We start from the raw sequence: 12,387 nt of genomic DNA, 5'->3' as shown, positions 1-12,387 counted from the left end.
CACCTCTGTGATCTCAGAGCCTTCTGTGACCTCATGGCCAGGGTGGAGTTGTTTTTGGAGCTGGATCTGCCTTCTTCGGAAGGGAACTCATCCTGTCCAGCTGCTCTGCCCAAGGGCTGTGACACAGTCCCAGCTCAGCTGATCTCACAGGTTGGGACATGAAGGGATGGAGAGCAGCCCTGCCGAGAAGGACTTGGTGTTGCAGCCAGATGAGAGGCTGGACATGAGGCAGCCATGTGCATCCAAAGGACAGTGCCCAGCAGGTTGAAGGAGGTGATTCCCCACCTCTGCTCAGGTGAGACCCTACTGGGAGTACTCTGGAAGAGGTTTTATAGTGATTTCTGTGAGCCATCGAGAAGTTTGATAACAAGATCCATGTTTACCCCTGAAAGAATTTCCTACCAATGTTTTTGACATGAAAACCAAGAAAGAAAGAATAAATAAGAGAAACCTGCAAATCCCTCTTCCATTGAGCATTTTGCTTGTCTCTCGTGACCAATGAATAAAGTGTAAACATAACAGCTTTGTAAGAATGCACAAAAAGCATGCAGGCTAGAATAAAAACAGGGTTTGAAGCCTTCTGGAAATGGACTGTGTTGCTTTGTAGTGTCTCCGTCTCTACCACGACAGAGTACTGCATCCTGCTCTGGGTCCCCAAGAAAGGAAGGACATGGACCTGTTGGATCTAGTCCAGAGGAGGGACAAAATGCTCTGAGGGCTGGAGCCCTTCTGCTTTGGAGACAGGCTGGGAGAGCTGGCAGTGTTCAGCCTGGAAGAGAGAAGACTCCAGGGACACCTGATTGCTGCCTTTCAGGGCCTTATGGGGGCTTGTAAACAGATGGGACAGAATTTTTAGTAGAGTCTTCTGTGACCAAACCGAGGGGGAATGGTTTTAATCTAAAAGATGGTCAATTCAGACTAGATGAAAGAAACACATTTTTTACACTGTTTGTTATGAAAACCTGGCACAGGTTGCCCAGAGAGGTGGACATCCATCCCTGCAGACATTCAAACTCCTGCTCAGAGCAACCTGACCTAGTTCAAGGTGTCCCTGCACACTGCAGGCCATTGGGACTAGATGGCCTTTAAATGTCCCTTCCAAGCCAAGCCATTCTGTGCTCCTGTGCACCATCAAAGCAGTGCTGCATTAGTGCTGGGCTGATTATGCTGGCACCTGTATTTTGGTACTTGTGCCATTTAGCAATTGGCCACGAGAGGATTGATGGGCTGGACAGTGAAGTCTGCAAATAACACACAGTGTGCTCTAGGAGAAACAGGAGAGGAACACGGCTTCCAGTTCAGATAAATGCAAGCATTTTGCTGCCCATTCCTGGTTAGAGAAATAAAGGAATGTCCTGAAGATCCCTTCATGTGGGTGCATTATTGGCCGTATCAGTACTTGTGTTCTGTAAAACAGGTTAAGTTGTTACAGCTTCTTGCCCCATTTATCCCTGGATAAAACCCAAATACTGCATTGCTCCTTGTCTACTTTCTTCCAAGTCAGGGCAAATTTTGTTCATTACTGAGTGTGACATAGTCATCTGTTCACAAGAAAATTCCTCTTGCCACTCTCACAATGGCAAGACTGCTTTGTTGATTTGCTCTAATCGGACTGTAATTAAGGCCTATCTCTCACTAGAATTAAAGCTGATGCATTGGGAGGCAAAGTGTTCAGTCATTTCTCCCGGAGTCTGACACTGTAGAGAGTTGTTCTGTAAGTAAATGACATCTGAAGACAGGTGTAGTCTACCATACTTCTGGCATACTAGAAGTGAGAAAAAACCCTTTGAATCAGGATTTTATCCTTTCTTCCTCCACCTCCTCCTCCCAGGAATTTTAATCTCTGAGGTCTAAGCTCTTCAGCTGCCTCACAAACATTCTTTTAATTCAGACAGTCATCCATGTGGTGAGCCACAAATCAGGACCGTGGTGTGAACCTTGAAGCAATGTAGGTTTATAGCACTGAAAATAATAATCCAATACCCAGGTTAAGCCAAGACTATTGGTTATTTCCCAAATAACTCCACGTATCCTCAGTGATGTTTCAAAAATGATCATTGTAAAAGCTAGGAGCGGGGAGAGAGAATGTTATCAAAATTAGAAATAGAGCTTTCTGAGATCTTTATATTCCTATAAAAAGAGAGTCCAAGCTATTCATCTATGGAACATTAAGTAAGAAGTGAACAAAAGACTGTCAAAATAATTGCTTGGGGAACAAAAAACCCATAAATAAAAACAAGCTTAAATGTAGATAATAAGTAAACCATCATGCAGAGATAAAAAACAGACCTGCCAAAACTAAAACCAATAAGGCTGTTTCATCTGTCTCAATTAAAAAAAAAAAAAAGAAAATAAAACCTGAAAATAATCAGAGATTCTCAAGGGCATTACTATATATAGAAACTTCCTGGTATTGGGAAAAACATGAAGGAAAGTGTAGCATGCAATTCACAGATGTAACCTAGAATTTGTTAGGGAGGGCCAGGGGTGGCAGTGGCTGCTCAGGGATGGCTTTGGCCCGTGTCCCTGGCAGCAGCCACTGCCCAAGCAGCTGCGCTGCCCCCGGGCTCTCCTCCCGGCCTGCTGGGCTTTGTTGGCTGGCACAGCCTGTGCCAAGGGCCGGCAAGGTGCCTGCAGGCCCCAGCTCTGGGGGAAACAGAGAACGTCCTGCCCGTATCCACCGTGCTGCCAGCTCAGCAGTGCAGCACAGCACGGGCTCACGCTCCCCATCGCTCCCACAGATGCAGCCAGCACCACAACACGTGTTTCCCATTCCCAGAAGAGCCTCAGAATGGGTTGCTGTTGGGGAACCCTCTGTTTGCATGTGATAAAGGCAAGTTTGGCTATCTGTTTCTGCCAGGAAATTATTTGGAAGTGCTCAACTGAACCTCAACTCAGAGCTTCGGCACTGCAGTTCATGTCTTTGATTGTAATTCGGTCCTAGCAGTCAGTTTTATACCCCTCCCCTTATTTTCTATTGTTATAGCATATTTTATTACCAAGGGCTTGCTCCTTTACCCCATGTGTTGGTTTTGCCCCACTTGTCCATCTCCCCAAAGACCTGCCCTTTTGTTCACTGTTCCTCCTCCCATTGCATGTCAGTCCCTCTCCAAGCCTGCCCCTTTCTCTAGAAATTTTCCTATCAATTTTGTATCCTTCAGAACCCCATTGGTTTGTTTAAGTTCTTCCCCTCCCCTGTAATCCCCAATTGGTTTAAACCTTGTATTCCCCGCCTGGTGTTCCACCCTCAGTTTCTCCCAATTGGCTAAAGATTGGATCCTCCCCTGGGAGTCTCCCAAGTTTGTAAGTTGGTGTATGCCTTTAGTGCAGTGTTGGTCTGGCCCTGATGGCCTGTAGAGTAATCACCTTCGGAAAACATAGAGCAGACCTCACCCTGTTCCTTGTCCCTACCCTCAGGGCAGTCCTACCCCCAAGGCAGTCCACCTGTGCTGTAGAGCAGCTGTGCCCTGCAGCCACAGCCCAGATTGGACAGTTTTCTGGGGGTGGCCCAGTGCCACTGTGGGTGTGGGCAGCTAGTGGGGCTGAAGAAATGGGGCAGCACAGCACTTCCCAAATCAGCTCTTCTGTTGCAGTAGAGAGATGCAGCTGTGACCACATTGTCCTGGTGGTAGCACCAGCAAAGCCCACCCGGCAGCAGCACTGGCTGAGCTCCATGCCCAGGAGCAGCCGTGGATGGCCACAGTGTGGGCAGGCAGGAGCCAGGCAGGGGCTGCTGTGCCCAGCGGCGGGGCCCCGAGGGGATGGGGAAGCCCATGCTGAGCGTCCCTGGGCTGAGGGCACATTTCCTTCTGGGGGATCATCTGGGCCTGGACCTGAAGAGGCACAAAGGGATATTTTGGGGTCCCTGATGAGGGTCCCAGGAGTCCTGCATGTTTTAAATAATTAGCTTTTTTTGATTAATAAGGAGAATTTATTTCATAATTAAAATACAGTCTTAGAATGTCTAGAAGCAAATATCAGATTGGCCCTCTACCAGGCTGACAGCGTCAGGTGAGACAGGTGGGGCATTTCTCTCCCCTGTGCACCACGAAGGGACAGCTTTCACAACGTGTTTTTGTCCATTTCCAAGCTCCAAGGGTTGTTGGGGGCAGGCGTTTTTCTGCTTTCTTATGGTTGATCTTATCCTTTTTGCATTTTCATGTAGTTTTTCCTTCTTGCTGCAGCTCTTGCTGAGAGTTTCCCCAAAACTGGTAAAAAATTCACTTTGTTAGAGGAAAATCTCCTGCAATATGCATTCTAGGAGGCACACATTTATCTTATAGATGATGCATGTCGAATGCACATTGCTGAGATTTGGTCAGAGAAATAATCTTCTGGAATCAGCATTTCCGGGGATGAATATTCAGGCTAGGATTTTGGTGCATATTGATTGCCCGGAACAGTCTTTTGGTATGCTAGGATTTTCATTAGGCGAGATTACTGTAGTCTCAGCATGAATTTGTACATACAATCTATCAGAATCCCTCCCTTTCTCTATTAATTTATTAAATTTGTACTTTTAGGATACACTTTGACAAAGCTTACTTATTTTTGAATTTTATATTTAGTATTTATAAAACTTAACAACTACACTTTTATACTACTAGTCAGGGTCTAAAATTAACAGCTCTTCTCATAAGGTAGATTATTCTAAATCTTTAATTTCTTTTCTTTGGATTGTCAATCATATTTTTTTTATATCAATGCATGTGCTTATTGTACTTTAGATATATTTTGACTCCATAGTCATTTAAGGCTGGTAATACTTCTAAAATAAGTTTTTCATGTTTTCTTATGTTGCCTGCTAAAATACGTCTTTACAACTGTCTCATGTACTTGTTTTCTTAACTCTTGAGCAATTTGCTTTATTCGAACTCTCAGGATTTATTTCTTCTCTAGCTCTTACAGAAGAAAAGGTTTTAATATATTGCTTACAAATTTTGCCATTTTCTTCTTTTTGCTCTATTTCACATTTTCTTTATTCCAGTGTCTTTCACTACTCATAGTGCACATTCTGATTTTGTTAAACTTATAGCGTACTGCACTAACTTGGGAGTGTGCATATGGCTCATTCTTTTTGGGCTTGGATGACTGATACAGTGACAATAATCCTCTGCAGTTTTAACACTCTACCTCTCTCAAAGACCCTTTGGGTTGCAGCCAAAGGGCCAAGATGTGTATCTTCGTGGTAGCAGAGCTTACACCTTGGGATCTAGTCACTGGTGTCATTCGTCTCATTCTCAGTATTTACTTCATAAGATTTATAAGAGCCTTTTAAATTGTTTTTCAGGATTTAGGATAGCATCTGCTTATTTCTAATTGTTATAGTTTTATTTCTTTGACATTTTAGCTCTAAAGTTGTAATTATTCTGTACACTTCTCTTTCTTTCAGCTATACTTGGCTTTTTTCCTTTATTTTAATTTGATCCTTATTAAATATCTAACGGCTTTTCTTATATCCTATCTGATGTAATGTTACTTTTAGTGTTTCTTGGAACTTAAATCTGGTTTGTATCTTATATACTTACTTTTTTTCCGATTTTTCACGAATCATATTATTGTTCTAATATATTCTTTACAGTGTTTCATTAGCTTTTACTTCTATTTCTTTTGTCTGTTATAACAAAAGCACTAAAATATTTAATTTTTTGAAATAAATTTGCATATCACACCTTAAATATTCAGTTCACTTAAAACAACCTCATGAATAATACAGTTTAAAATAAAATATTTTACTTCTCATAACAATGGGTTTTACAGCTTACAAGCTTAGGTATTAACATGCATCAGTCTATTTTACTTCAAGGAGTAGTGGTGACTTTTTAGTGAGGTTTGGCTGGTGTTTCTGTTGGTGGATTTACAGGTCTTCTGTCCTGCCTTTCTTTGCAGCTGAACCTGCTGGTGAAGGTGGTGCAGCTTCCCAAGCCACGTCCAGGACTGAGGCACTGGGAGATGCCGAGGGTAGGTCAAGGCCTTTCCCCTGGGAGAGCTGCCAGCTCAGAGCCCAAAGCTGGGCCAGGGGGGCATCGCTGCAGGTGCCAGCACAGAACCATGCACGTGTGTGCCCTCGCCCTGTGTGATTCCCTCACCGCTCCTGCGGCTCAGTGGTGCCCGTGCAGATCAGCAGAGATGGCAGAAGCTTCTGTGGCTGTTGAGTTACAGGTGTGTCTGCAGGGAGGACTTGTCCAGCTCCTTTGCTGATTCCTACACAGAAGCCTGGCAACCATCGAAGGGGTGAGTAGTGTGTCCCTGCTGACCCCACAGGCTGAGCCCTGCTTTTGAGGGATCTGTTCCTGGGAAATGGAATTCTGTTGCTCTAAGGTCCTCTGAGGGGGAAGGACCAAGCTACAGGACACCAGAAACTCCATGATCCATGTGAAAACATGAGGCAAATGCTGAAGGAAATGCAGCAGGCAGGAGAAGGTGGGTGCATTTCCCTCATGCTTCCCCTGGGACTCAGCATCTGTGGGCTTTGGCTGCACATCTGGACACGCCGTGCCTGGCACAGTGGGAAGGTATCCATGGCAGCCTCGCTGCCCTGCTGCTGCTTTCACGCCCTGCAGGGCTGTTTCCCAGCCTGGCCTGGCTGCAGCTTCTGCCCAGCCTCTGCAGGAAGGCATTTGGCATCAGCTGACAGGCCACCTAATTGCAGCACAGGACTGAGATCCCCTGCAATTTTCCAGTCACCGGGTAGAACAGAAAGGGCAGCAGTTTGGAGAAGGGAGGGCCCTGGCCTTCCCAAAAGTTTATAGGGATTTCCTGATTCTTAGCCATGTCTTTGACAAGCATTCCCTCCTGAAGGCGCCACCTCCCCAGTGGGGAACAGCCCCACCTGATCCAGCTGTCCCTCTTCCTTTCTCCAGAAGTGGATGCAGAGGCTGGGCATGAGGCGGCATTTCCCAGAGGAAGCAGTGGTTCCGTGCCAGCCTCTGCTGCAGGAAGAGAGGCGATGCCAGGCACAGGCCCAGGAGGTAATTGCTGTGCCTCTGGGCCTGAGCCCTGCTGAGGCTTGAGCTGCCCTCTCTGCTGCTTGGCAGTGCGGGCACAGCCTGGACTAGAGCGGCACAGCCCAGGGGAATTATCCCGAGCAGGCTCAGGGCACTCGGGTCCTGAGCAGTCCTGCTGGGGTCCCTCCATGGGAGACATGTCCTGAAACCTGGCAGTGACTGCACGGGGTGCCCACGGTGGGGAAAGGACAGAGGGGGATAGCAAGGCTGCAGTGTGTCCTGAGAGGGCCTGGCTGTTTGCCCTTGGGATCTAGGAGCTTTCCCAGCAGAAGGAGGACAGGAGGGACAGAGGGCGGGATGGATAGCTGTGTCACTGCCTGCTGCAGTTTTCCCCGGGGTTTTAGAGAGGATTTCCTCTGTGTCTGAGGGAGTGAACCCGGGGGCCCTGCGCTGCTCCAGCCACCCCTCCCAGGGATGTTGCTGAGGGCAGGGAAAGAGTGTGGAGAGTGACCAGGAGCCAGCCCAGAGCTCCCCAGGCCCCTGTGCACCTTTGGCCATATCTATTCACATCTGGCTCCCACAGCCTTAGCTGACCGCCGTGCAGTGCCCAGTTCCCTGTGGCAGAAGGGGATCCCAGCACACCCTGGAAAGTGTTCTCATCTGTGCTCCGTTCCAGATGAGGTTGCTGGGAAGGCTTCTCCATCAGCTTGGATGAATAAAGTTTTGAAGTCCTTGGAGCCTCCTGCAGGTATGTTGTCAGTGTGCCACCAAGGAAGAATTGTAGACAAGCGGGCAGGAACCAGGTGACAGAAGCTTCTGTGGCTGTTGTGTTACAGATGTGTCTACAGGGAGGACTTCTCCAGCTCCTACCTTGGATGTTGCACTCAAGCCCAGCTCCCATCACAGTGGTGAGTAGTGTGTCCCTGCTGGCCCCACAGGCCGAGCCTTGCTTTTGTGGGATCCATTCCTGGGAAATGGAAATATTTTTCTCTAAGGTACTCCAACAGGGAAAATCCAAGATACAATAGATAAGATATCCCTGGAACCATCCAAAGAGATGAGGCAAGAGCTGAAGGAACCCCTGCAGACAAGAGAAGGTGGGTGCATTTCCCTCATGCTTCCCCTGGGACTCAGCACACAGGGGCTATGGCTGCACATGTGGACACGCCGTGCCCGGCACAGCGGGAAGGAATCCATGGAAGCCTCACTGCCCCGCTGCTGCTTTCACGCCCTGCAGGGCTGTTTCCCAGCCTGGCCTGGCTGCAGCTTCTGCCCAGCCTCTGTAGGAAGGCATTTGGCATCAGGCGTGGGGCTTTGCTTGTGAGCCACTCAGGAGCAGGAGGTGGAGCTTCCTTGTTCCGGAGTGACCCATTATAGGTAATACTGAACAGGTGTGGGGCTTTGCTTTGTGAGCCACTCAGGAGCAGGAGGTGGAGCTTCCTTGTTCCGGAGTTACCCATTATAGGAGACCTCTGGGGAGCGTGGCGACCCAGAGTGCGGCGAACAGGAGCAGGTAAACAGGGTCACAGCAGTTTGCGCAGCAGTTCGCGCAGGCAGGGCAAGCAGGTGGGGCTGCAGGTTCCAGCTAGCTTGGTGAAGTATTGTTTTACTGGTTGATTGATTTTGGGCTTTCTCCTAGGCAATGGTTTTAACCCAGTCAAAATCTGTGGTTGGTACAAGTGTACATGACCAAGTAGAGCCCTCCAAAAAGGATGCGTCCGTACAGACCCATTCCTGCCCGGAGTGTTTGAGCTTATCAGTGGCTTCAGGGGATGTTATGGAGAAGGCCTGCCTGAGGTGTGAAGAAGTGAATGACCTCCTTTCGCTAGTGGCTGAGCTTAGGGAAGAAGTCGAAAGGTTAAGGAGTATCAGGGATAGTGAAAAGGAAATAGACTGGTGGAGTTCAGCCCTTACATCTTTAAGGGAGGTCCACCAGGAGTCAGAGGGCTCATATGTCTTTCACTCTCAGGCAATAGAGGGGTAGCTGGTAGATGAAGGGGAGTGGAAATGGGTCCCTGCTCGGGGTGGTAATAACAAAAGTCCCTCCTGCCCCCCATCCGCTAGCCAGGTGCCACTTCAGAATAGGTATGAGGCACTGGATCTAGACAGCCAGAGAGATGATTTAGAGGAAAATCACCTACCCAGTGAGCCTCCCAACTATGACTTGCCTAAAAAAAGGATTACCACCTCTAATGTCAAGAAAAAAAGAAGGGTAATCGTGGTGGGTGATCCCCTTCTGAGGGGGACGGAGGGCCCCGTATGTCGACCTGACCCATCCCACAGGGAGGTCTGCTGCCTCCCTGGGGCCCAGGTACAAAACATCACTTAGAAACTTCCTAGGCTGATTCAGTCCTTTGATTATTACCCACTGCTGATACTCCAAGCTGGCAGTGATGAGATTGAAAAGAGGAGTGTCAAGGTGATTAAAAGGGAGTTTAGGGCACTGGGTCAAGTGGTTGATAGGACAGGTGCACAGGTAGTGTTCTGCTCAGTCCCTTTGGTGGCAGAGAAAAATAATGAAAGGAATAGGAAAACGTATATCAGTAAGAAATGGCTCAAGGGTTGGTGTTATTGGCAAAATTTTGGATTCTTTGATCATGGAGCAACCTTTATGGCACCTGCTCTACTGGAATCAGATGGGGTACATCTCTCTGTTAAGGGTAGGAGGTTTTTAGCTCATGAACTGGCAGACTTTATTGAGAGGGCTTTAAACTAGGTTTGAAGGGGGAAGGGGATGCAACTGGGCTGTTTGGAAGCAGGCCCAAGGGTGGTAAGACTGTGTTAGGGGAGAAAGCAGCCCAGCTGAGATGCATGCATACCAATGCACGCAGCATGGGTAACAAACAAGAAGAGCTGGAGGCCATGGTGCATCAGCAGGACTATGATGTAGTTGCCATCACAGAAACGTGGTGGGATGACTCACATAGTTGGAGCACTGCACTGGATGGCTACAAGCTCTTCAGAAAAGACAGAAAAGGGAGAAGAGGTGGAGGGGTGGCCCTTTATATTAGGGAGGTTTTGGATGTCACAGGTATTGAGACTAATGATGATGAAGTTGAGTCCCTATGGGTAAAAATTAAGGGGAAGGCCAACAAGTCTGACATCCTACTGGGAGTCTGCTATCGTCCACCCAACCAGGATGAAGAGGTGGACAACTTATTCTATAAACAACTGAACAAAGTCTCAGGATCATCAGCCCTTGTTCTTGTGGGTGACTTCAACCTACCAGACATCTGCTGGGAACTCAATACAGCAAAAAACCAGCAATGTAGAAGGTTTTTAGAATGTGTGGAGGATAACTTTTTGTCACAACTGGTGGGCAAACCCACCAGGGGAGGGGCTATGTTAGACCTATTGTTTACAAATAGAGATGGACTGGTAGGTGATGTGGAGGTTGTAGGCCGCTTGGGGCATAGTGATCATGAAACTATAGAATTCCCAATAATTGGTGAAATAAGGAGGAATATCAATAAGATCTCTACATTGGACTTCCGGAGGGCAGATTTTGGCCTATTTAAAAGACTTATCCAGAGAATTCCTTGGGAAAGAACCTTTAAAAACAAAGGAGTCCAGGAGAGATGGGTGTGCTTCAAAGCAGAGATCTTGAGGGCACAAGAACAGACTGTCCCTGTGTGCCGAAAGATGAGTAGACGAGACAAACGTCCAGTCTGGATGAGTAATGAGGTTTTGAAGGAACTTAGAAATAAGAAAAAGATGTATCATCTTTTTAAGGAGGGAGTGATTTCTGAGGAATTATTTAAGGGTGCTGCCAGGGCATGTAGAAAAAAAATTAGGGAGGCCAAAGCTCAGTTTGAACTCAACTTGGCAACTTCTGTTAAAAATAATAAAAAAAGTTTTTACAAGTATATTAATGGTAAAAAGAAGGGTATAACCAACCTCGGTTCCTTATTGGATGGAGCAGGCAAACTAGTTACTAAAGATGCGGAAAAGGCGGAAGTGCTTAAAGTTTTCTTCACCTCAGTCTTTAGTGGTAAGACAGCTTATCCTCATGACAACTGTCCTCAAGGGTTGGTAGGTGGTGCCAGGGATCAGAATGGTCCTCTTATTATCCAAGAGGAGGCAGTCTGAGAACTGCTGGGACACTTGGATATTTATAAATCAATGGGACCAGATGGGATCCACCCTAGGGTGATGAGGGAGCTGGCAGATGAGGTTGCCAAGCCGCTCTCCATCATTTACCAGGAGTCGTGGCTCACTGGTGAGGTTCCAGATGATTGGAAACTGGCCAATGTGACACCTGTTTACAAAAAAGGTGGGAAGCAGGATCCTGGTAATTACAGGCCAGTTATCCTGACCTCAGTACCAGGTAAGATAATGGAACGGTTCATACTAAGTGCTATCACACAGCACTTACAGGATGGCCAGGGTATCAGACCAAGTCAGCATGGGTTTATGAAGGGTAGGTCATGTCTGACCAACCTGGTCTCCTTCTATGACCAGGTAACTCGTCTGATGGATGCAGTAAAGGCTGTGGATGTTGTCTATTTAGACTTCAGCAAGGCCTTTGATACTGTCTCCCACAGCACACTCCTGGAAAAGCTGGCAGCCCGTGGCTTGGATAGGAGCACTCTTCGCTGGGTTAGGAACTGGCTGGATGGCTGGGCCCAGAGAGTGATGGTGAACGGTGCTGCATCCAGCTGGCGGCCAGTCACCAGTGGTGTCCCTCAGGGGTCTGTACTGGGACCAGTTCTATTTAATATTTTTATAGATGACATGGATGAGGGCATCGAGTCCTTCATTAGTAAATTTGCAGACGACACTAAGCTGGGAGCTTGTGTTGATCTATTGGAAGGAAGGAAGGCTCTGCAGAGAGACTTAGTCGGTTGGATGGATGGGCAGAGTCCAACAGTATGAAGTTTAATAAGTCTAAGTGCCGAGTTCTGCATTTTGGCCACAAAAATCCCCTACAGCGTTACAGGCTGGGGACGGTGTGGCTGGATAGTGTTCAGGCAGAAAGGGACCTGGGGGTGCTGGTTGACAGCCGATTGGATATGAGCCAGCAATGTGCCTTGGTGGCCAAGAAGGCCAACGGCATCCTGGCCTGCATTAGGCATTGTGTGACCAGCAGGAGCAGGGAGGTCATTCTTCCCCTGTACTCGGCACTGGTGAGGCCACATCTTGAGTACTGTGTCCAGTTCTGGGCCCCTCAATTTAGGAAGGATATTGAGATACTTGAGCGTGTCCAGAGGAGAGCAACGAGGCTGGTGAGGGGCTTGGAAAACAAGCCCTACGAGGAACGTTTGAGGGAGCTGGGGTTGTTTAGCCTGGAGAAGAGGAGGCTTAGATGTGACCTTATTGCTCTCTACAACTTCCTGAAGGGAGGTTGTAGACAGGTGGGGGTCGGTCTCTTCCACCGGGCAGCAACTGACAGAACAAGGGGACACAGTCTCAAGCTACGTCAGGGAAAGTATAGGTTAGA

At 47.7% G+C, this 12,387-nt stretch overlaps 2 long non-coding RNA genes across 2 annotated transcripts; both read left to right on the top strand.

The window, feature by feature from the left end:
• Window positions 1-5,886: 5,886 nt before the first annotated feature.
• On the top strand, window positions 5,887-6,965 carry LOC135307079 (uncharacterized). The gene is made up of 4 exons (XR_010367812.1): window positions 5,887-5,961; window positions 6,163-6,234; window positions 6,322-6,423; window positions 6,864-6,965. It is a non-coding gene; the product is annotated as an uncharacterized LOC135307079 (long non-coding RNA).
• Window positions 6,966-7,241: 276 nt separating this feature from the next.
• LOC135307078 (uncharacterized) lies at window positions 7,242-8,044 on the top strand. The gene is made up of 3 exons (XR_010367811.1): window positions 7,242-7,695; window positions 7,784-7,855; window positions 7,943-8,044. It is a non-coding gene; the product is annotated as an uncharacterized LOC135307078 (long non-coding RNA).
• Window positions 8,045-12,387: the final 4,343 nt, after the last annotated feature.

The sequence above is a fragment of the Passer domesticus genome, chromosome 9 (assembly GCF_036417665.1).
Source record: "Passer domesticus isolate bPasDom1 chromosome 9, bPasDom1.hap1, whole genome shotgun sequence".
Classification (NCBI taxonomy): domain Eukaryota; kingdom Metazoa; phylum Chordata; class Aves; order Passeriformes; family Passeridae; genus Passer; species Passer domesticus.
This window is presented reverse-complemented; position numbering and strand designations above follow the sequence as displayed.